Genomic DNA, 23,277 nt, shown 5'->3' with positions numbered 1-23,277 from the left:
TCCTCAGCTCCATGATCCGTGGGCCAGCACCAAATCACTCCTGGTCCTACCTGGCCTGTGTCTGACAACCCAGGTTCTTGTTTGTCTAGGAGGGAAGTTCATTCAATCCCTTCATTGCCAGTTGTGTGAATTTATCATTAACTTATTGTCTGTGGCTGTGGCTGTGGCTGGAACATGATCCTTGCTGGGGAGTCCACCATCAATCCTGGCTGGTTTCACAGAGCCGAGTGTTCTAAGTTCAATGGAACATGAGGGGTGTGCTTCCCACCCTCCTCTGCTGGATAGTGGCCACTGCTGACTGGAGATGAGGAGGGAAGAGACTCTGCCTGTGGCTTACAGGAACTTTCTGGTTACAGGGCAGCCAGCCACTTCCTAGCATCACAGAACACCATAGCTCCCCCTGGCAAGAGATGGCCAACAATATCAGCCAGAGGCTCCATGGTTACAAGGTGGGCTGGGGAGGATGGATGCACTGCCAAGGCATGAAACCTTGACATAGAAATACAGTGCAAACTGGCACTACAGGGGAAGCCCTGGAAAGGTCTCCTGAGAGTGCCCCAATGCCCTGAATGTCCCAGTCTTCCTAAAGCTCATATTATGAGAATAAAACTCCTCTTGACCATTCATTCCTGCCCCCTCTACACATGATGATTCCCTTCTTTTCCTCCTCTCACGGGGATTTTCTTTTTGCCTGTAAGTGCCCACAACCTTTTGACACCCACAATATGGGCCCATTGGCATGTTGGGTGGCCAGCCTTTGCTGGGTAAAGTTCCCGTTTTCAGTGTCTAGTCCTGGGAGGTTCTCCTGCCTCACTGCTCCTCCCTGCATTGTACCCCAGCGTTCAGTCTCAGGAAGAGGTGGTTACCATTGCACTGAAGTGCTAGACTTGGAGATGTTGGGGTGCTTCATGGACCAAGGTGTGGTCAGTCAGCCTCCACTTCTACTTCCTGGGAGGCATGGACCCCATTGCCTCCCACTTGAGGAAACCAGTGGTCTGTGGGAAAACCATGTCATTATGTCTTTTCTTGAGCTGACCCTGCTGTAGTCTGAACTATCCTACCATGCAGTTGTCTTTCAGAGAGGCAGTCCCTCAGCCTCTGTCGGAAGTGATAGCTCTGTCTCCATCAGCTTCCACCTTCACTGTAGCCATCATGCCGGGATGCCAGTCCAGCTTCTCCATTGTAGGAAGGCATTTGCAGTTGTAGAGAAAGAAAAATGGACTCATTGATTGGAGTGTTATTGTGAAATCATGCTGGAGTGGTGGGCTGTTCACTGATAGGTGGATATAATTTTCTGAGCCTGATATTGGTGCCCTCCACAAATATGTGGATGCCACCTCATGGAAGGGTTCATCAGGCTCTCCATCTCTCAGAGCTAGCGTGTGACCCTGTGAAGTTGCTTATCTTTGACTGTCTTAAGTATCTAATGTTTGGCATGAGGCCTTCTAGTTGGCGTGTCTGCAATCTACTCAAGAACCCTACCCTAACATTTCATGAACTTGGTTCCTGCAGTCTCTATCAGCTGCGGCAGGGGATGGTGATATGGTTTGGCTCTGTGTCCCCATCCAAATCTCATTTTAGATTGTAATCCTTATAAGGGATTGGCGAAGGAGGACCAGGTGGGAGGTGATTGGATGATGAGAATGGTTTCCCCCATGCTGTTCTCATAATAGTGCATGGATTCTCATGAGATCTGATGGTTTTATAAGTGTTTGACAGTTCGTCCTTCACACATTGTCTGTCTCTCCCGACACCTTGTGAGGAAGGAGCCTGCTTCCCTTTCCGCTGTGATTGTAAGTTTCCTGAGGCCTCTCCAAGTCACGTGGAACTGTGAGTCAATTAAAACTCCATTGTTTATAAATTACCCAGTCTTGGGTAGTATCTTTATAGCAGTGTAAAAATGGACTAATACAGATGGCAAACTTTTTCTATACAGAGCCAGATAGTAAATACAGGCATTATGGGGCACACTTTCTCTCTGGCAGCTACTCAATTCTGACATTGTAGTACAAAAGCAGCCATGAATACGTAAATGAATAGCCATGGCTGTGTTTTCATAAAACTTATTTACAAATTCAGGTGGTGAGTCATAGTTTGCAGATACCTGAGATATCATAATACCCCTTCTAAGATGCTCCTGAGACAGGTACTAGCCAAACTCAAATGGGGTTTTGGGACCACATTTTGTACAATTCAGCAGCCCCTGTATAATGCCATAGTGGCAGACGGAATCTCAGCTCTTCAGAACAGCAGCCCCGCCTAGGTCCATCAAAGAAGTTCAGTGTTTTCTGGGATTCATCACTTTATTCTTGTGCCTTAACAATTGTGGTTCCTTCTACCTCTTTTTTTCTTAGTGTCTATTAACATACTACTTCCTCTAAGAGGCACTTTCTGATTTGGACTCTAGACTAGATTATTATTATTATTTTTGCTCTGTTATCTGCAAGTTTCATGAGATCAGGACCATGATCATTGCCTAGCACAGTGCCAGGCTTATAGTAGGTGCCCATTTATGTTCTGAATTTTTACAATTGTTCAGTTGAACTTGTTTCCCATGCATGTTTCTCCCCAAAGGTTGCTCTGATGAATGTGAACAATCTTCCCTGGTAATGGCTCCTACCTTGTCACAGCCACCTGAGGTCCAACAGCTCTGCCATGTAGTGTACTTGCATCGGAGCCAGGGCTCTCAGCAGACCCAGAATCTCAGTCCACTCAAACCCACCCTCTTTTCTGAATGTGTAGTTTTCACTTCTTATTTGTTAAGCAGTTAAAACCACAGAGCCAACACTCTTTCAGAAGGCCAAGTATGGAGACCAAGTTCTCCAGCTTGTGGGTTCCCTGGTCATCTGGCTCTGTTGACAACAGACAGAAGTCCAGTGTGGATGCTGGAGATGTAATCCGGGCTTCCAAGAGCAGTAGAGCCTGCAAAGGTGACTCAGAGAAGGGCAGGGTGCCAGGGGAGCTGCCTGCATGGGAACAGAAAGCTGGGGAGGCAGCCCAGCCTCAGGTCATTCCCACCTCCCTGCAGTCAGCCTGGGCTACCACTTTTCTGGGAGAATTTGGAAAAGACACACCCATATGTACGAGTTGACTGTTGAGCTGTGCCAAGGAGAAGCTGTGTAAGTTTCATTGTCCTTTGTGGTCTGGCAGCTTCAGAAGCATGACAGTCCATTTTGTTCCTTATTCCACTGGGTGTTCACTTGATTAATGATGAATGGAATGCTAGCCTTGACATATAATACTACAGTAACCACATTGGCCAGTGCACCACATCATATGATTTTAACTTTTAGCTCTATGTGAAATATCTGGCATTCATTTGGAGAAAAATGTCAGCCCAGACACATATCTTATATTATCTATTGCCAAGGCCTGGAAAATGGAGTAGAGCTTTGCAAGACCTGATACTTGAATAAATATAGCTAATAAGAGAAACAAGAGCAGGAGTGGCTGGCTTGCCTTTTGAGTCAAGATTTTAGCAAGTAGACACTCTGCTTGTATAAGCAAAGCAGGAATAGGAAATACTGACCAATTTCAGAAACAAAATTCTTCCCTCCCCTCCTCTTTCCCTCTTCCCTCTCCTTCTTTTCTTTCTTTCTTTCATTTCTTAGAGACTGGATCTGGTTCTGTCACCTAGGCTAGAGTGTAGTGGTGTGATCATAGCTCACTGTAGCCTTGAACTCCTGGGCTCAGGCCATCCTCCTACGTCAGTCTCCCAAGTAGCTAGGGATACAGGCATGTGCCACCACACCCTGTTAATTTTTTTGTCTTTTATTTTTGTGGAGATGGGGGTCTCGTTTTGTTGCCCAGGTTGGTCTTGAACTCTAGCTTCAAGTAATCTCTCCCGCCTTGGCTTCCCAAAGTGTTGAGATTACAGGCATGAACCACTGCACCTGACCTAGAAAGCTCTTATAAAGAAATGCTGGCCAGGCACGGTGGCTCACGTCTGTAATCCCAGCACTTCAGGAGGCCGAGGCCGGTGGATCATGAGGTCAAGAGATTGAGACCATCCTGGCCAACATGGTGAAACCCTGTCTCTACTAAAAATACAACAATTAGCTGGGTGTGGTGGCGCACCTGTAGTCCCAGCTACTCGGGAGGCTCAGACAGGAGAATCGCTTGAACCTGGAGGCAGGGGTTGCGGTGAGCCAAGATCGCCACTGCACTCTAGCCTGGAGACAGAGCCAGACTCCATCTCAAAAAGAAAGAAAGAAAGGAGAGAACGGAAAGGAAAAGAAAGGAAGGGGAGGGGAGGGGAGAGGAGGGGAGAGAAGGCAGAAATGCTGGCCTCTAAATGACCAAGTTAGAGTTGGTTGCCATGATTGTCTTTTAATGACATCTACTTACTATCTTTTTCTGACATCCACACTGACTTTGGAGCGGCGCAGTGGCTCACGCCTGTAATCCCAGCACTTTGGGAGGCCGAGGTGGGCAGATCACAAGGTCAGGAGATTGAGACTGTCCTGGCTAACATGGCGGAACCCCGTCTCTACTAAAAATACAACAACAACAAAAAAAATTAGCCGGGCATGGTGGCGGGCGCCTGTAGTCCCAGCTACTCGGGAGGCTGAAGCAGGAGAATGGCGTGAACCCGGGAGGCGGAGCTTGCAGTGAGCTGTGAGATCGCGGTACTGCCCTCCAGCCTGGGTGACAGAGCAAGACTACGTCTCAAAAAAACAAAACAAAACAACAACAAAAAAAAAAACAAAAAAAACCCGACCCAATGGTCCCACAGACAGTTCTTTTTGATAAACATAGAAATTGACCCTTCTAGTCTTAAAGCTTAAAAGTAGTGTTTTATCTGAGTTTCTTCCTTAGGAAAGGACTTTCAGACCTCTCAAAAAAAAGTATCAAAGGACTGAAATTCACCAGGTCACCAGGTTCAGACAATGAGATGCCTGACCCCTCATTCGTCATGATTTCTTCTTTGCCCCTCCCTAGTTCCTGTTTTCTTACACATTGTTATATTTTTTCCCTGCTATATAAACCCACATTTCAGTTGATCAGAGAAATGGATTTTTTTTTTTTTTCTTTTGAGATGGAGTCTTGCTCTGTCACCCAGGCTGGAGTGCAGTGGTGCAATCTCAGCTCACTGCAACTTCCGCCTCCCAGGTTCAAGCTATTCTCCTGCCTCAGCCTTCCAAGTAGCTGGGACTACAGGTATGTGCTACCATGCCTGGCTAATTTTTGTATTTTTAGTAGAGATGGGGTTTACTGTGTTGGCCAGGCTTGGTCTCAAACTCCTGACCTCAGGAGATCTGCCTGCCTCAGCCTCTTAAAGTGCTGAGATTACAGGCATGAGCCACCATGCCTGGCCAGGGAAATGGATTTGAGACTGAGCCCCCATCTTCTAGAATGTAGCACCCAATTAAAGCCTTTTTCCTTGGCAGTATCATCGTTTCAGTGATTGGCTTTCTGTGCAGCCAGCAGCAGGACCTAGACTGAACCCTTGGTGTTTCAGTAACAACATCAGTGTGACTGATGTCCTCATGAAACCAGTGGAATTAGAATTTCCTAGAAATCTTTACAAAGCTTTTGCGTTTCTGATGTTTTATTCTTTAGCCCATGGTGGTTTACATTTGCCTCTTTTATCATCTCTTGTAGTCTGAAAAATTTCTATTTCTCATGTTAGTCCTTTCAAATAGATTGCCTATTGGATTATTTTCTCATTTACGCAGCAGGCCCAGATTGGATGAGGGGAATATGATTAAAAGACAATACATATATTTAATACTTTCAGAGGATTTATACAGGAACAAAAATCAGAGGAAGACCTACAAGGTGTTCTAATTTAAAAATTTTTAATTCTTCTAATAAGCATTTCATGCTCTTAGCTAACTCTTTACTATGAAGAAATGGACTGGGAGCCAACAGATCTGAGTTCCTGTCCCTGCATTGACAGATAATTCATTTTCAAGGCCTCTGTTTCACAAGCTGTGAAATGAGGGAACTATTTTATGTAGAGAGTAGATTCAAAACAGCTGGGATGAATAAAGTACTTTATTACCTGGAGACCTTCAAACACAGTCTTTTTGCTGTGGTCCATAATTTGATGGTGTCTAACTGCATCTAAAATCCGAGTTTTCTGGGATGGCATCTAAGCATCTTTCTGTTCCAGTCCTGAACTGCCTTCCACATCACTTCCCACCCATCTTCTTCTTGGGCCCTGATCCTTTATCACATGCTGTACTCTCGGGACTCCTGACCTTCGCCTCTGCTGTTCCCCCTGCCTAGCACGCCACACCCATTTCTTTAGAAATCAAAGGCCCATCTATCTCCTTCAAAACTCAAATCTAGTGTTTCCTCTTGTGTGCAGCTTTTTCTAACCTCAGCAGAATGAATTTCCCCCTTCCTTTTGTGCTTTCTCATAATGGAACGTTTATCATATGGGATAATTACTTGTTACATGTTTTGTTTTCTGTTTAATACCTCCTAAATTTTGCCTGAAGCTTGTCCACGTGCTTGGTCACAGAACTGTCCTGGGAAATACCCTGATGAATTATTTCAAAGGCACCCAAAGTGTCCTAACTTGATGGTAGCAGGGGAAAATCAAGGATCATCTCAGTGTGACTGAATGAAAAGCAGTATCTGGATCTTCATAAATGATGGAATTGATTTGCCACACCAATTGGTAAAGGCCTGAAGCCATGGTTAACAGGGTTATTTTGCTGAAAACTTGAATCAAGAAGCACTGAAAGGGCAAGAGTCCCGACGGCCCTCGAGGCAGATGATTGATTCCTGGGGCTATGTTGGAAAGTTTGGCAGAGAAGAGACTGAACTATGCTGTTGGGTGAGTAGGTTGTAGGAGGGGACCCCACTGGGATATTCTTGGGCTTTGGAAACATGGGGGAGAGAAAATGTCCAGAAATGTTGTCTTGAGAAATTAGGGACAGCAGAGCTAGGAGAGTGAGATGTTTCTCATTCCCGTGTCTATGGAATAACAGCATGTCTAGAATGCTCCGATAAATTGCCACTAGATGACGCTGTTTCCTCATTTGGCAAATGAGATTTATTACCCTACCCCTACCCCCCAATGCAAGCCCCGGACCACAGAGGCGTGAGAGCCTGGAGGCCTGGGCTCGAGTTCCAGATCTGCCCCTCCCTGGAAAGAGGCCTGGAAGCAACGGACCTCTGAGATTCTCTGAGATTCCTCATTTGTAAAACAAAGAAATCCTGGACCAAGTGCTTTCTAAAATCTCTCCAATTACTTTTTTAATAAGTTTTATTTTTCCATTTTAATGAAACCTTTAGAGATATGGATTGCCTTTTATGTAAATATGTACTCGTACAGAAATGTCAATTTTTATTTAACCAAATCTCGTTTAGATAATTAGACTCTGTAAAGCATATGGGGCAAGAATCAAATGAATAACAGTATACTTGCATACATTGGTATGCCTCCTGGGCCTAAACATTTCCCATTTATGTACGCAGTGAATTGTAGAGCTGGAAAGAATCTTAGAGGTTATACAAATAGTTCGGTCTTTTATGTATCTAATATCTAAACATAAGTTTCTCCAGGGGAAAAATTCTATTATTGTTTTCCATGATGAATTTTTTTAGGGTCTGTAGTTCTAGAACTATGTCCTCATGCTTGAGGCCAGCTCTCCACTGCATTCTCTCATGCAGGTTGTCCTATTTGACACACGAGTTCCGAAGCTCGCTTAAGTCATAACTGAATCATTGAATGACATCAAACACCTAGCTGTTGTGTTTGAGCTACTTTTTCTTTTTTTTTGCCTACTCTTGTAATACGAGTCTGTCCAGCAGTGCTGCTTTCTGTTTGCTTCAGATGTTTTCAGTTCTATGGAAATTAAACTCCAAGGCAAGAATATGGGGTGGATCAAATTCTGTAACTGTGTCCATCCCTGCCCCCAGCCCAGAGGACACATCCAGATCCATGTCACTACCTTGTGTTTACCATCAGTGGAACCCAGATTGTTTCAACACACAGGAAGACTCACTGCTTTTCCTGGCAAGTCCTGAAGGTCATTTGTTTGCTGCTTTTTACAGTAATTGTAACAACCATTTATCCCTTGTAAACAAATAGTGCGCTTCTAACCTACATACCACAGTTAAAACGTTATCCCGATAGGACAAGAGAGTTGCTGACAAAGAGAACTGGCAACCTAGGGGGAAAAAGAAGCAAGGCGTAGTCTGTGTCTTACGAATGTGGGTCATAGATATTTCTATCTGAAAGAGATGATGGACTTCAATTTTGTTCTTCCAATTCCTTTCTATACCCCAGTGAGAACAGTTTTTAGTAAATATTTAAGTTCTCTTGCTTTAAGAAGAAAGACAAGAGTGATAATAATCTCTGAATGTACCAATCCCCTATTAAACCCCCGCCACCACCCCCCAAATAACTCCTCTCACTAGATCAGTTCAGCCCCAGGGTTCATAGTTAACAAGGCTTCATTAGGGCTGAAAAAAAAAATTGCCTTTGCTTCCAAACACGGGTTGAGCTCTGATACAGCCTCAGCAGGGAACAGATTTCCCCTTTATCTTTTTGCTTCACTGGTGTGTAATCTTGTCTTTTGGAAGAGTGGTAATCAGAACAAATTACCTAGAGTGGGGAATGAAAAGATTCACAGTCATTGTGAGTAATTTTTCGTTTTCTTTAACAGTTGGTACCTTCCCTTAGTAATTGAAAATGATCCAAGAAATCTCTATATACTTGGTAAGGCTTTCCTAAGCGTGCCAGCTAAACCTTTTAAGGTGGTAGAGATGGTTTCAGCGAGAGCTTGGAAGCTCCAGAAAACCAGAAACTTGCCTTGTTGCCTGGTTCCCTCCCTCAACAGGGACCGCCAGAGTTTCTGAGACAATTGCTGCTGTGGTCTGGAGAGAAGCAGAGTCATGAAAGAGGAGAAGGCTTTGTGGTGTGTCTAGGCCCAAATTCCAGATGCAGAATTTAGTATGAACAGTGTGTCCCTCCCAATCTTGAGAAGAGGATAAAGAATAGTGCTCCCCTAGGATTTGCCCTTGGTTTTTGTTGGGGGCTCCGGTCCCACTAGACCTGGGTTATTGTCAGGAAGGCAGCCTCACGGCGTCTCTGCCACTCAGTGAGGGGCTCTGCACCGGCTGCTTCATTCATCATCCCCTGCCTCTCCCATGTGCATCGGAAATCGTATTTGCTTCTTGAGGTTCAGAGAGATGAAGAACATGCCTGAATTCACTAGCACGAAGCAGGTGTTAGAAACTCTGAGAGATTAAAGGGTTGGGGGTGAGAGTTTATGACATCCATGGGGATGCTTAGAGGAACATCTGCCATGTCAGGCATCATTTCTGAAGCTTCATACTTGATGAATTTGAGGTGTGTGGAAATAGGAACAGCCTATTGTGAGGTTACCTTCCTGAGAAAAGCAATGTTATCCAAGACTCACTCAGAAAGCCGCAAGAAGCATGGCGGAGCTAGGTGTCAAGAGGAGGTTTATGGCATGTCATTAGTGGAAAGTCAGGTGGAAAAGAGCTAACACCTGTCAAGGTATCATCCTTCTGTGTCGAAGTTTCTCTCCCTCTGCAGGGCTGTAAGTATGTGGATTGATAGAGCTTCTAGTGCCTTGAACATGTTGCCACTCGTTGAATGAACAAATGAGCAGAAGTTGGAGATATCCTCATTAGGACCTAGGATGCTCTGAGCCTTAGGTTATCTGAGACTAAGGAGTTTATGAGATGGACTCTATCTGCAAAGTCCTGGAGGACTTTAAGAGATGATTAAGGCTCAGTTGTGTGTAGTGGTAGGGATTTACATAAGAAAAATTTTGGATGGCAACTTAAACTGGGTCAGCATTTTTTTTTTTTTTTTTTTTTTTTTTTTTGAGACGGAGTCTTGCTCTGTCCCCAGGCTGGAGTGCAGTGGCCGGATCTCAGCTCACTGCAAGCTCCGCCTCCTGGGTTTACGCCATTCTCCTGCCTCAGCCTCCGGAGTAGCTGGGACTACCGGCGCCCGCCACCTCGCCTGGCTAGTTTTTTTGTATTTTTTAGTAGAGACGGGGTTTCACCGTGTCAGCCAGGATGGTCTCGATCTCCTGACCTCGTGATCCGCCCGTCTCGGCCTCCCAAAGTGCTGGGATTACAGGCTTGAGCCACCGCGCCCGGCCTGGGTCAGCATTTTTTAAGGGGTAAGGACATGTGTAAAGAAAAGTGAATGTAGTCTCAAATCTGGATATGTCTAAGTGGGAATCAGCGCAAGTCGTCTCTGCGGGCATACTTAACCAAAATGAGAAATTAGGGAGCTAGGAGAGTATAGGGTCTGAGGTGTAACCTTCAGCTGAGAGACTGGGTGCCTGCCAGCAAGTTCAGTCATTAAGGGACTGAATTCAGGGTGGAAAGTCCAGCCTTGGGTGCTGTGGACTCCAAGTTCAGAGCAGAGTAACCACTTTTATTGTGGTTACTAGACCAAGTTCAACACAAGTTCCAATGTCTCCTCTTTTCCCTTGGAACAATGCAGAAAGTTTACGTACTTCTTGAGATACTCTAAGGCTTAGCGTTTCTTATATTCATTTCTGTCTTCCTTTAGTCAAGCCAAATTTTAATGTGCTTGACAAAATGATGGAAAATCAAGATGATAGCCAGAGTTGAGTAATTTCTAACATGAGTCAAAATATAAAAATTATTAGACTGCTCATGAACATAAAAACAATAACATTACCAACATCAGTTCAAACACAGCATCACAAAATAGAAGTATATTTGTAAATTTTAACAGCTGCAACTGAACTACATTTTACATGTATTGATAAAGCAGCTTGGGCACAAAAAGAAATTATGAGTCACCGGGATGTCTGTATCAGACTCAGAGTAGTACGTCAATTTCTAAAATTGATCTCAAATATATTTATGTCAGAGTCATCCCAAGATGCTTCTGATATGAGTCTTGTGCTAAAGAGTAAGATGACTTTGGAGATGTCCTAACCAGGGTTATGAGAAACCCTCTTCTATTTGCCAACGTGATGGTTCAAAGCACAGTTCATCTAGTTCACAAAAAGCAGTTGATCTCTGGTTGGATCAGAGAAGGTCTGGTGGAGGAGATGAAGAAGAATGGGGAGGAGATTGTCTTAGGCAACTCTGCTAAGCAACTCCTTGCATTTGACCTGTGTTCCACCCTTCTTACATTTCTTCCGAGAAAAGAATATTGGCAGAATGTCGACAGTTACTGAAGCCTGGTGGCAGGTAAAGGAGGTTCCTTAGACTATCTTTACTTTTGTTTAACAATTTCTATTATGAAAATGAAAACATTTCTTCAAAGTAGTTGGTAGGAAATTTTTTTTTTTTTTTTGAGATGGAGTCTCACTCTGTTACCCAGGCTGGAGGGCAGTGGTGTGATCTCGGCTCACTACAACCTCTGCCTCCCGAGTTCAAGCAATTCTCTGCCTCAGCCTCCCAAGTAGCTGGGATTACAGACGTGTGCCACCACGCCTGGCTAATTGTTTGCATTTTTAGTAGAGATGGGGTTTCACCATCTTGGCCAGGCTGGTCTTGAACTCCTGATCTCATGATCCACCTGCCTCAGCCTCCCAAAGTGCTGGGATTATAGATACGAGCCACTGCACCCGGCCAGAAATGTTTTTTTTAAATAGCAAAACAATTTATGGGATTTCTGTATTCTTATTGCCTTTCTTAATTAAAAAAAACCTAAAAATTGAAATATAAATATATTGTTGTATATGACTATTATTTTGCCTATTTTGCACACTTATATATGCCTATTATTTATACTTCTGGTGTATAGGAGAGAGAAAGTGAGCAAATGGGTATTTTCCCTAACGAGACGATGTATTTTTTCTTACCATGGTAGTGTTTATAGTCTGTGAAATTCTGTTAAGATATGGAAAGTGACAAGTAGAGCCCACTTTCCACTTTATGGGACAGGCTTAGGGAATGATTGTTCATTGAATCACTCCCAAAACATAGACTTGCCTTTGATTGTATTGGCCATCTTTTATGTTGAGGAACTCTAAAGAGCATTTTTGTTTTTTTGTTTTTTTTGAGACGGAGTCTCGCTGTGTCGCCCAGGCTGAAGTGCTGCAATGGTGTGATCTCAGCTCACTGCAACCTCCACCTCCTGGGCTCAAGCAATTCTCCTCCCTCAGGCTGCCAAGTAGCTGGGATTATAGGTGCCTGCCACTATGCCCGACTAATTTTTGTATTTTTAGTAGAGACGAGGTGTCACCATATTGGCCAGGCTGGTCTTGACCTCCTGACCTCAGATGATCTGCCTGCCTCCTCCTCCCAAAGTACTGGGATTTCAGGGATGAGCCACCGCACCCAGCCAAATGAGCATTGATTCGGGCCCTGAGGTGTGCTCTGAAATATGTGGAGCAACTAGGTTTCCTGACAACTCACATTCACGTGGGGATGGCTCTTGGTTTAGCCACATAGACGTCATCTTCATTTTATTTTATTTATTTATTTATTTATTTTATTTATTTTTTCTTTTTGGAGACGGAGGTTCTTGGCTCTTGCCGCCCAGCTGGAGTTGGCAGGTGGCCCGGCTCTAGCTCACTTGCAAAGGCTTCCGCCTCCCGGGGTTCACGGCCATTCTCCTGTCTCTAGGCCTCCGAGTAGGCTGGGGGGGACTTACAGGCGGGCCGCCTCGTCGCCCGGTAAGGTTTTTGTATTTTTTTAGTAAGAAGGGACGGTTTCACCGTATTCAGCCAGGATGGGTCTCGATCTCCTGACCTCATGATCCGGGCCCCGTCCGGCCTCCAAAGTTGCTGGGATTACAGGCTTGAGGCCCACCCGCGGGCCCGGGCCAGCCACCGCGCCCGGCCTATCTTCATTTTAATAATGAGGCCTAGCTTGTAAGTTATAAGTCACTGTCTGACATGTCTGGTTATGTTTTTTAAAGACTTGTTTGAAAACTCATTAAACCTGGTGTGTGTGTGTGTGTGTGTGTGTGTGTGTGTGTGTGTGTGTGATGTGTGTATTTGATTGCATTGTTTTTTGGTACAGGAACTATAAGTACTTGGGGAACCAAATTTGTTATATTTTATGACTATGAAGTAAAACATTAGACCCGTCTATTTATTAATTTAATACATTCAGTGAGGAAATATTTATGAAGTGCTTTCATGAGTCAGGCACTGCTTTGGGTGCTGCGAATTCAGTAAAGACCAAAAGCCCTGTGGTCATTGTTCTCATGGGGCTCCCAGACTAGCACAGGAGCAAGTATGAATCTAAATAACCACACACGTGACCGGTGTAATTATGCATGCTACTAAGCGGTGTGACAAAGGCTAGGGTCCTTCGCGTGTGTTTAATAAGGCGTCTGCAACCAGCCTGGGCCTCAGTGAAAGCATCCCTGAGGAGGTGGTATCTGAGTTGCTATCTGAAGAGGAAGAAGAGCACCAGACTGAGGTAAATGCACTTGAGAAGATTCTGATTCCAGGGAGGATGCTCGACAAGACCTGGTTTCAGGGAAAACACTGCACTTTGAAAGTCCTAGGAGGCCGGGGTAGCTGGAGAGGAAAGCACGGAGGGAGACTGGTGCGCAGTGAAGCCAGAGAGGCAAATGCAAGCCGAGTCCTGCAGGGCGACATATCCCATGGAAAGAATTTGGTCTTCATTGGAAGAGCAATTGGAAAGTCTATTAAGGGTTCAATGCAGAGGGATAACGTGATCTAATTTACACTTTTCAGGAAATCACTTTCACTGCAGTCTGGAAAATGGAGGGCAGGAGAGGCTACAGCCCTGGGGAAGGGGTGGTGATGAGTCAGCTATGAACCAGCCTCTCTGCCGTGCACCGGGAATGTGCCAGGAGGTGAGTGGAAAGTTCTCTTGGCCTCTTCAAGATCGTGAGCTGTGAAGAGCAGGACTAGTAAACAGATGATGATACAATGTGATGAGCTTCATATTAAAAGTGAGTAAGACACATTATGTTGTGAGCACAGTAGAGAAGGCAATTAATTTTGATTTGGAGGATCAGAGGAGGCTGCCTGAGAAGGTATTATCTGACCTAGGCTTTTAGGAATGAGTAAGAACCAAAGAAGAGAGATTCAAAATTATCCCAATGAAAGGAATAGCAAGAATAAATTTCAAAGTAAGTTTGAAATGCCTTGAGCTTCAGGGAATGGTCAGTCATCTGATGTGGCTGCCTCACTGCCGGTCCACCTTCCCTCCAGCCCAGATCACATGCTTCCAGATTATGGCCTCTAGTACCTTGACTTGAATAATTATTTTATCATATCAGGGCCAAGAATTCCTGAAACTCTGCAGCCTCTGACTGTGTCTTACTTCCTTTGTAACCTTAGTTGCCCAAATTAAATCCCATGAGTCATCATTAACATCATTTTCTGGTAAAGACCCTCAATGTCCCCACCCTTCTCTAACTTTATCTTAAAGACTCAATAACCTTCAACTCTGATTTGCTGCAGCCCTGTCTACTCTGCCTTATGCTTGAGCAGCTGCCTTTGGTTGGACAGGGGGACATATCCACGTGCTCTGGTCTTATTTGGGACCACTAGATGCAAGGGAGCTCTCAGGTCAGCCAGGCCATCCTACAACACTATCCTAGTGCATTCACTCCCCCATGCTCCTAAACCATTCTACACCTTCTGCTCTGTCCTCAAAACACCAAGATCTGCATCCTCACTCCCAGATGACAACTTAGCCTCTGAGGTCAATGAGTAAATAGAAGCAGCCGCAAGAGACTCTGCACTCTCTCACACTGCATCTTTCCACAAGCCTGCATCTGAGCCCATAGACTCTACGTTCCCTCCCACTGCTATGCATGAGCTCTCCCTGCTCCTATCAAGATCCATCTCCTTTACCTGTGCCTATTGTGTTTCCCATCTTCAAGAACATGGCTCCAGTAGTTTTTTTTCTGGTCCTTTCCTCCATCGTTAATTTCCCCCTCTGTGAAATCATTTCCATCAACCGGAAATATATTGCAATATCTCCTATCTTAAAAAAAGTCAACTCTCTCTTGACCCCACATACCTAGAGACGTCCTTATTACCTTACTCCCAGTTATAGCAAAACTTCACTAAAGATGTGTCTTTGTCAGTTTTAGTTGAGCTTATTTCCATTCTTTCTCAAACCTATTCAAATCAGTTATTTCCCCTAATCACTTCCCTGAAATTTTTCTTGTCACTAACCAAGACCTGTATGTTGTTAAATCCCATAGGAAATCCAATCTTCATTTTACTTACCTATTAACAATATTTGATATAATTGATCCTTCTCCTTCCTTGAAACACTTTATTTCCTTCGGAGACCAAAATTCTCCGAATGTTTCTTCTTTTTCATGGGCTGCTCTTCCTCAGTCTCCTTTGCTCCATCCTCTCCTCACCAACCTCCAAATGATGACAGAGGACCTCATGGTTTAGTCCCTGGACCCGTCCTTTCTGTATGTGGATTTATTTCTTAGATGATCTTATGTAGTCTCATGGATTCGAATATCATAATACACTGATTACTTCCTTTTCCCTCCTTTCTTTTCTAGCCTGGATCTCTTCACTGAAGTCTAGGCTCAAAAATCTGCCTATCTGATGTTTCCATTTGGATCTCTGAAAGGTACCTCAAACTTAGAACTGCTTATCATTACCTTCAAGCCTGTTCCTCACATTTTCCCACCCTCACATCCAATCTATCACCAAATCCTGTCATCTTCAAACTCAATAAATGCCCCAAATCTGACCATTTTTGTCATCTCTATTGCCAACACCCTAGTCCAAGCCACTAGTTCCACTTTCTGGATTATTATATCAGCTTCTTAACTACTTCCACTCTTGCATCTCCACCTCTGCACAGCATAGTGTCAACTCAATATCAACAGTAATCTTTTTTTTTTTTTTTTTTTTTGAGACAGAGTCTTACTCTGTCGCCAGGCTGGAGTGCAGTGGCGCGACATCAGCTCACTGCAACCTCCGCCTCCTGGGTTCAAATGATTCTCCCGCCTCAGGCTCCCAAGTAGCTGGGACTACAGGTGCACGCCACCATGCCCAGCTAATCTTTTTGCATTTTCAGTAGAGACGGAGTTTCACCATGTTGGCCAGGATGGTCTCGATTTGCTGACCTCATGATCTTTCCACCTTGACCTCCCAAAGTGCTGGGATTACAGGCGTGAGCCACCTTGCACAGCCTATCAACAGTAATCTTCTTATGATGTAAATAGGAATATGTTGTCATTCTTCTGCTCAAAATCCCCTACCAACGTTCCATCTCATTCAGAATAACATCCAAAGATCTTACATTGGCCTAGAAGGCACTGGGAGATGAGACCCCTGTTTTCTCTCTGACCTCATCTCCTACCAGCCACCTCATTGTTCACTGCATTCCAGGCATCCTGGCCTCTTTGATGTTCCTTAGACATAGCAGGCATGCTCCCTTGTCAGAACCCATAGGCTTACTGTTCCTTCTTTCTGCAAAGTTTTACCCAAGAGTTTTCAGCTGGCCTGCTTCCTCACTTCCTTCCAGTCTCTGCTCATATCAATGGATCAGTGAGGTCTTCTTTGACCACTTTGTTTAGATTAGCAGCTCTCCCCACCCATCAGATTTGTTATTACTCATCTATGCGTTATTTTTCTCCATAGTGCCTATGGGTATGTGATATACTATATTAGTTGGGTTAGTGGTAGAACCTGCAAACATCAGCTCCAACATTTCTGCAGTTGAATACATTGTAGGTATTTTACATGCTTCCTTACAGTTCAATGCTAATGTTCCTATTTGGGGTTGGTATTCCTTCCCCTGGGATTCAGACACTCGGATCCTTCCATCTTGAGGCTCTGCCTTCAGGGCTTCAGAGTCCTCTGTGTCTAGCAGAAACCAAGGGAAGAATAGTAAGTGGAGGAGGCACATCAAACTCTTAAAAAACCCTGTCCTGTAAGTGATACATATCACTTCTACTCACATTGCATTGGTAAGAATTTGTCATGTGGACACAACTGGTTGCAGTGGAAGCTGGAAAATGAAGTCCCTGTCTGGGCCACTGCCTCCCAGGGACAACTCCACTCTGGAAATTTGTTGCACAGAAGGTCATCCCTGCCATACACACTATGCCTTTACTTGTCTAGTAACAGTGTTCCTTCGTTAGAATGTAAATTCTGTGGAGAAGTGATCTGTTTCCATCCCTCTTACAACTCTAGGGCATAGAACAGCTTCTAGTGCATAGTAAGTATCCAGTGATTATTTGCTTCTATTTTTATTTTTTTTAAGGTTCCTAGTCTGGAGGAGGGGAGGAGTTATAGTAGTATGGGAGCTGAGGCTGAAAAGATAGAGTCAGGTGGTAAAAGGTGTGTGTACTTGCAGCCATCATGAATATGGGCTATCCTAATGCATAAATGTGCCCAGATCACAGGCAAATTGGACTAGAACCAAAGCATTTGGCCACATTTTCTTTTCCATAAAACCATTTGGACAATAGTTACACAACAGGAATTTCTCTATTGCCATCCTGTGGCTTTGTAGATAAGCAGCAGTGGATCAGCCAGGACCAAAAAATGTAATTCTGTTTGATTTAACTGCACTTGTATACACATGGCCTATGTTCCTCCATGGGAAAGTTTTACTATGTTCAGTGAACTGTGTGTTAAATCTGTGGCATAATTCCACATTATTTCTTTGGCTTTTTCCTCTTCATGTTCTCCTAATTTAGGGTTGTGCTGTTATTAAAGAAGTGTCAAACATGAAATACTATCAGTGCACTTTGGGTTCCAGTTGTATGTCTTAGTCCATTTAGTGTTGCTATAATAGAACACTCAAACCTGGGTATTTTATAAAGAAAAGAAGATTATTTGGTTCGTGTTTCTGCAGGCTAGGAAATTCAAGAAGCATGGAGCTGGCATCTGCTGGGCTTCTGGTGAGGGCTTTTGTGCTTCGTCATAACATGGTGGGAGGTCAAAGAAGAAGCAGATATCAGTGAAGAGGCAGAACCAGAGGGGCATCCTGGCTTTATAACAACCCTCTCTTGTAGGAACATTCCCATGAGAACTAATCCAGTTCTGTGAGACTGAGAACTCACTTGCTACCATGAGAACAGCACCAAGCCATTCATGAGGGATCTGCCCCCGTGACCCAAACACTTCCTACTAGGCCCCACCTCCCAACTCTGCCATGTTGGGGATCAAATTTCAACATCAGTTTGGGTAGAGTCAAACTTAACCATAGCATAGTGTAATGGAGATAATGTGAGACTTCAAGCCAAGCTCTGAGGCTCCGATACAACCTTCTCCAGCACATTTGAGATCAAACACTGAATTGCATGGACTGTGTTTTTTATTTAGAAATACATGTTAGTTTCTTTTAAAATACAGCTTGACTATTATATATCAAACTGAGAGAAGACACACATGTATATGTTGACATAATCTTTGTGTACTTGAAGATTTGTTGTTGTTGGTTTTTTTTGTTTTGTTTTTGAGACAGGGGCCCACTCTGTTGCCCAGACTGGAATGTGGTGGTATGAACATAGCTCACTGCAGTCTCAACTTCCCAGGATTAAGCAATCCTCCTGACTCAGCCTCCTGAGTAGCTGGCACCACAGGCAAACACCAACACAACTGGCTAATTTTTAAATTTTTTCGTTGAGATGGGGTCTCGTCATGTTGCCTAGGCTGGACTCAAGCAATCCTCCTGCCTTGGCCACCCGAAGTGTAGGATTACAGGCGCCAACCACCATGCCTGGCCTGCAGGTATTTTTTGTTGGTCACATAGCTTATCATTCCATCATAAAAATCACCCCTGAGATGTGTCCCCAAAACAGGTTATATAATGTCAATGATCAAAATATGCATAAAATGTTGGCTTTACAAAGCCTTTTATTAAACATTGGAAAGTATGCTTATCATTTGGAGAGAAATCAGTCCAAAGACCTTGTCAAGCAAAACAGTGGGCATGTGTTTGCAAGGAGGCCATACAGAGCTATCTGAGAGACAGAACTTGGCAAATGCCTCACAAACCCCTCATGCTCTTACCCAGAAGTGTTTTTATTTGAAAGACCAAGCCATGTTAGGGTCAATTTGCTAATTACATAATTTGCATTTCTAGGCAACGTTGTTTTGGAAGCATCTCCATGACTTTGGGATCCATCATACAATGTTTACCATATAGTTGAGACGTATCTACTTCTATACCTCAGATTAGGAGATAGGAACAAATAGGAAGCACCCTCATCTCAGAAGCCTGGGAATTCCAGGACATAACATTGGAGTAGGTGGAATAAAGTTTGATTCTGGTTTTCTATATTATGCAACTCCCTTGATCACAATTGGAGACATACAAATGATGTATTTATACTAAATAGTAGGTAGAAAAAAGCTAAGGGTAGGATGTGTGAGAATTCTCTTCCATGCTTTTCTTTCTTTTGCTAGTATTTCTTCAGAACACCAAAAAAAATTTGCATTGAGCAAGCTGTTTCTCTGAGTTAATTTACTGTAGAGATGCTTGCAACTCCTAAACCCTATGACTATCACAATTGCCTTTCAGAAACCTGTTGATAAATGAACTTATTTGTTCATTTTTTTTTTTTCTCTAACATAAATGGTAACTAGTAATCTGATTATCTGTGGGGAGGTGTTTCCTATCTGTGTCCATTTTCTGGGGTTGGTGTAACAAAGTACCTTGAGCTGGGTCATTTAAAGAATGGAAATATATTATCTCTCATTTCTGGAGGTTAGAAGTCTGAGCTCATGGTGTCAGCAGGTTTGGTTCCTTCTGAGGGCTGTGAGGAAGAATCTTTTCCATATCTCTCCCCTAGTTTCTGGTGGTTTGCTGGTAATCTTGGCATTAATTGACTTGTAGACAGAGATCCACCCCTATCTCTGTCTTCATCTTCACATGGTGTTCTCCCTGGGTGTATCTGTGTCCAAATCTCCTCTTTTTATAAGAACACTAGTCATATTTGGTTAGGGGCCCACCCTATTCCAGTATGATCTCATGTTAAGTAAGTACATCTGCAACAACCCTACTTCCAAATAAGGTCACATTTTGAGATACTGGAGGCAAGGATGTCAACACATGAATTTTGTGGGGATACAGTTCAGCCCCTAACACTGTCCATCCAGTGCTCCCAGAGAAGGAACAGGAGGGAGGGAAATCTAACAAGTGACATTTACATTCTCAGTGTTGTATATCTAAACCCAGTTTGTTTTTCCCGGGTAGTTCATTTTCACCTAAGAAGGTGAAAGAGGTCATTTCAAGTTTCCTTTCCCTGTTGAACTTGGTTTCTACTTTCATCTAAGGGGGATAAAACATATCTACCCCACATTCTGCCCAGCAGGTGTATATCTAGTTGAAACGAAATAAAGGATGTCGCAATACATTGAAAAAATATACTGCATTGGTATTGTCGATTTTTCATCACTATTTTCATAAGTGTCAATGGTTACCTAAGTGGTTGATTATGAAAACTGCCTTGAGAGCTCTGTATTTATAAAGACTCCTGGGCCCCTCCCCAGAGATTCTGATTCAGCAGGTTTGAAATAGAGCCTAGGGAATCTCTTTTTAAATGTTCTCCAGATCATTCTGGTGATTAGCCAGGTTTGGAATTACTGGTCTTGGACAATTTCTTAAGAGTGAGCACTGTCAGTAATTACTCACGTGACAGGAAAAATATTGATTAGTGGTTTCAATAATGGCATCATCAATTTGTTTTAGAAAGGCAATATCCATTTAGTGTGAAAGTTCTAGTTTGGGTGTTTCTGGATTTGAATCCTGATGTGATATATGATATATAATGCTTCTATATTCATTTAATAAATGTAAATTGGGGCAAGTAACTTCTCTGATACTCAGTTTCATTATCTGTAAAGTGAGGACAATAATGCCTACCTCGCAGGGCTGTTGAGAGAATTAAATTGGATAGTTTATGAAAAATCACTGGAACTCAACAAGTCTTCATTAAAAGATCATTTTTTTCGCTTATTCATCTAACACTTTGATTTATTTTGAGTCACTATCTCTAAATTTTTGGTAGTGGGAGACAGTTAAAATTGATTAATAGAACTACACACAACATACTAATCTAAAAGGATAAAATCTTGGATTGAAAGGTTGAAATGAGGAATTTTGATTGCTAGATATTTTCAGAGTACACCAGGTCCTAATAGTGCTATATTAATGTTATGGAAAAGTGAAAATGTTGGCAGCAAATCCTGAATTCTAAAGAGGTGAGTGAGCTAAGGAAAATCCAGTATGATGAATGACCCATTAACTTATAAGAGGCTTGGGTACATGCTGCAGGGCAGGTCAGAACTGAAAGCACTGGACCATAGTGTGGTTAAGCATTAAACTTTGAGCAGGGTCCAGCAGCGGTCCCCATAGCATACCTGTGGAACGGTTTAAGTAAGCATCGAGCTTTTTTTCCTTTTTTGAGATGGATTCTCGCTCTGTCACCCAGGCTGGAGTGCAGTGACATGATCTCGGCTCACTGCAACCTCTGTCTCCTGGGTTCAAGTGATTCTCCTGCCTCAGCCTCCTGAGTAGCTGGGACTACAGGCATGTGGCACCATGCCCGGCGAATTTTATTTTTGTTTTTTTTTTTGTATTTTTAGTAGAGATGGGGTTTCACCGTGTTAGGCAGGATGGTCTCGTTTTCCTGACCTCATGATCTGCCCACCTCAGCCTCCCAAAATGCTGGGATTACAGGCGTGAGCCACTGTGCCTGGCCAGCATCTAGCTGTTAATAAGTCACTGTTAAGGAATGACTGGGCTTTGGTCTTTTCCTCTTTAGAATCTTCATGTTACTTATCCTCCAACAATGCCACTGGTGTACCAAGAGTTTTCAAAGTTGGAAAGAAAATAGTGGAAAACAAGAGAATTGTGAAGTTTATTTTGCAATTGGTTGGGTCTTGACAGAGCCATCAACTTTTTAATTCCTGAATCTATTCTTCTGTTTCCAAATCAGTTCAGGCACACTTTAGGATGTCCAATCTGAATTTCTAAGAGAATCTATTTTATTTCAATTTCCTTCTATGCACATTAAAGGCAGATGTTAGCACCTGTTTCAATTCCAAACCTTCTCTTCAGAAGATTTTTCTGCCTCTTGAGGTATTTTACAGTTTTGCATAAGCAAACAGGAAGCCTACTCACTATATGGACTAACAAACTATTTTATTATTGATCATGAATTAATTATATTTTGGTGGGAAAACCTCAAATACTGTAGAAACTTCCATTTTTATTGAATGGTTCTAGTGTGTATTTCAGAAGTTATTGCTCCATCTTCTTATGTGTGATCATTAATAAGAGATATGGCTGGGCACGGTGGTTTACACCTGTAATCCCAGCACTTTGGGAGGCCGAGACAGGTGGATCACGAGGTCAGGAGATCAAGACCATCCTGGCTAACACAGTGAAACCCCATCTCTACTAAAATAAAAAAAATTAGCCGGGTGTGGTGGCAGGCGCCTGTAGTCCCAGCTACTCGGGAGGCTGAGGCAGGAGAATTGTGTGAACCCGGGAAGCGGAGCGGAGCTTGTAGTGAGCCAAGATTGTGCCACTGCACTCCAGCCTGGGTGACAGAGCGAGACTCTGTCTCAGAAAAGAAAAAAGAAAAAAAAAAAAAAAAAAAAAAAAAGGCAGGCAAGGGGCAGGTGTGGCAGCACTATGTTGATGAATATTAAATGTGTAGTCAGGTTTTTCTCCATCTATAGACAGTCTATGATAGCCTTTCATTCCCACTGGCAGAAGACAAGTAAGGGATAAATTTTGTAAAGGAAATGCATAAGTAAATAAATAAAACCAAAGAGAAGGGGACCTGTTGTTTTCAGGCAGATGATCTTTGTAAGAAGACTCTGAAGTGAAACAATATTTTCCTCTCTAAACCCTTGGGGCCAAGATAAGGAGCACCTCATGATGTGTTTCCAGACAACACTTAATCTAAGAGCTATTGTGGTAGAGTCTAGCGGGTTGTTGGGATTTAGAATCTGGAGAAGGCATGGATTAGTTACTGACATCAATGAAGACTACAAGACTGGAATTGTCAAGCCAGGAGGTAACACTCTATATGAGACAATTTTTGAGATCATCATATGGTATCTGTGCATTTCAACCAGAATGTTTGGAGTATTACCAACAAAGGAGAGAGGGTTGATAACCGAAGAACTTGATCCTCTGGGGTCAAGGGTGGGGCTCCTTGATTGATCAGGTGGCCCCACCTCTCTCTTTAGATGAGATGCAGCCAAAGTCAATGCTCCTCAGAGAAGCAAGAGAGCACGAGAGAGCCTGAGTCCATCATAGAGCAATAACATCAGTGTTGAGCTGAACTGTTGACCTGGTTAGCGGCCAGAATAGCAGAAGCAGAGAGCTTTTACGGTCAGGCTCAGACATGGAAAA

The 23,277-nt window shown here is 43.4% G+C and overlaps 1 long non-coding RNA gene across 2 annotated transcripts in view; it reads left to right on the top strand.

Annotated features, from left to right (window-relative positions):
- Positions 1-13,266: 13,266 nt before the first annotated feature.
- Positions 13,267-23,277, top strand: part of LOC108531837 (uncharacterized) — a 103,939-nt gene continuing 93,928 nt past the window's right edge. For both annotated transcript variants that reach the window (XR_001886297.1, XR_001886296.1), the window contains exons 1-3: positions 13,267-13,359; positions 13,641-13,762; positions 15,446-15,516. This is a non-coding gene — a long non-coding RNA (uncharacterized LOC108531837). The remainder of the gene's footprint in view (positions 13,360-13,640; positions 13,763-15,445; positions 15,517-23,277) is intronic.

This window comes from Rhinopithecus bieti, unplaced genomic scaffold (assembly GCF_001698545.2).
Source record: "Rhinopithecus bieti isolate Rb0 unplaced genomic scaffold, ASM169854v2 scaffold_9615, whole genome shotgun sequence".
Taxonomy (NCBI): domain Eukaryota; kingdom Metazoa; phylum Chordata; class Mammalia; order Primates; family Cercopithecidae; genus Rhinopithecus; species Rhinopithecus bieti.
This window is presented reverse-complemented; position numbering and strand designations above follow the sequence as displayed.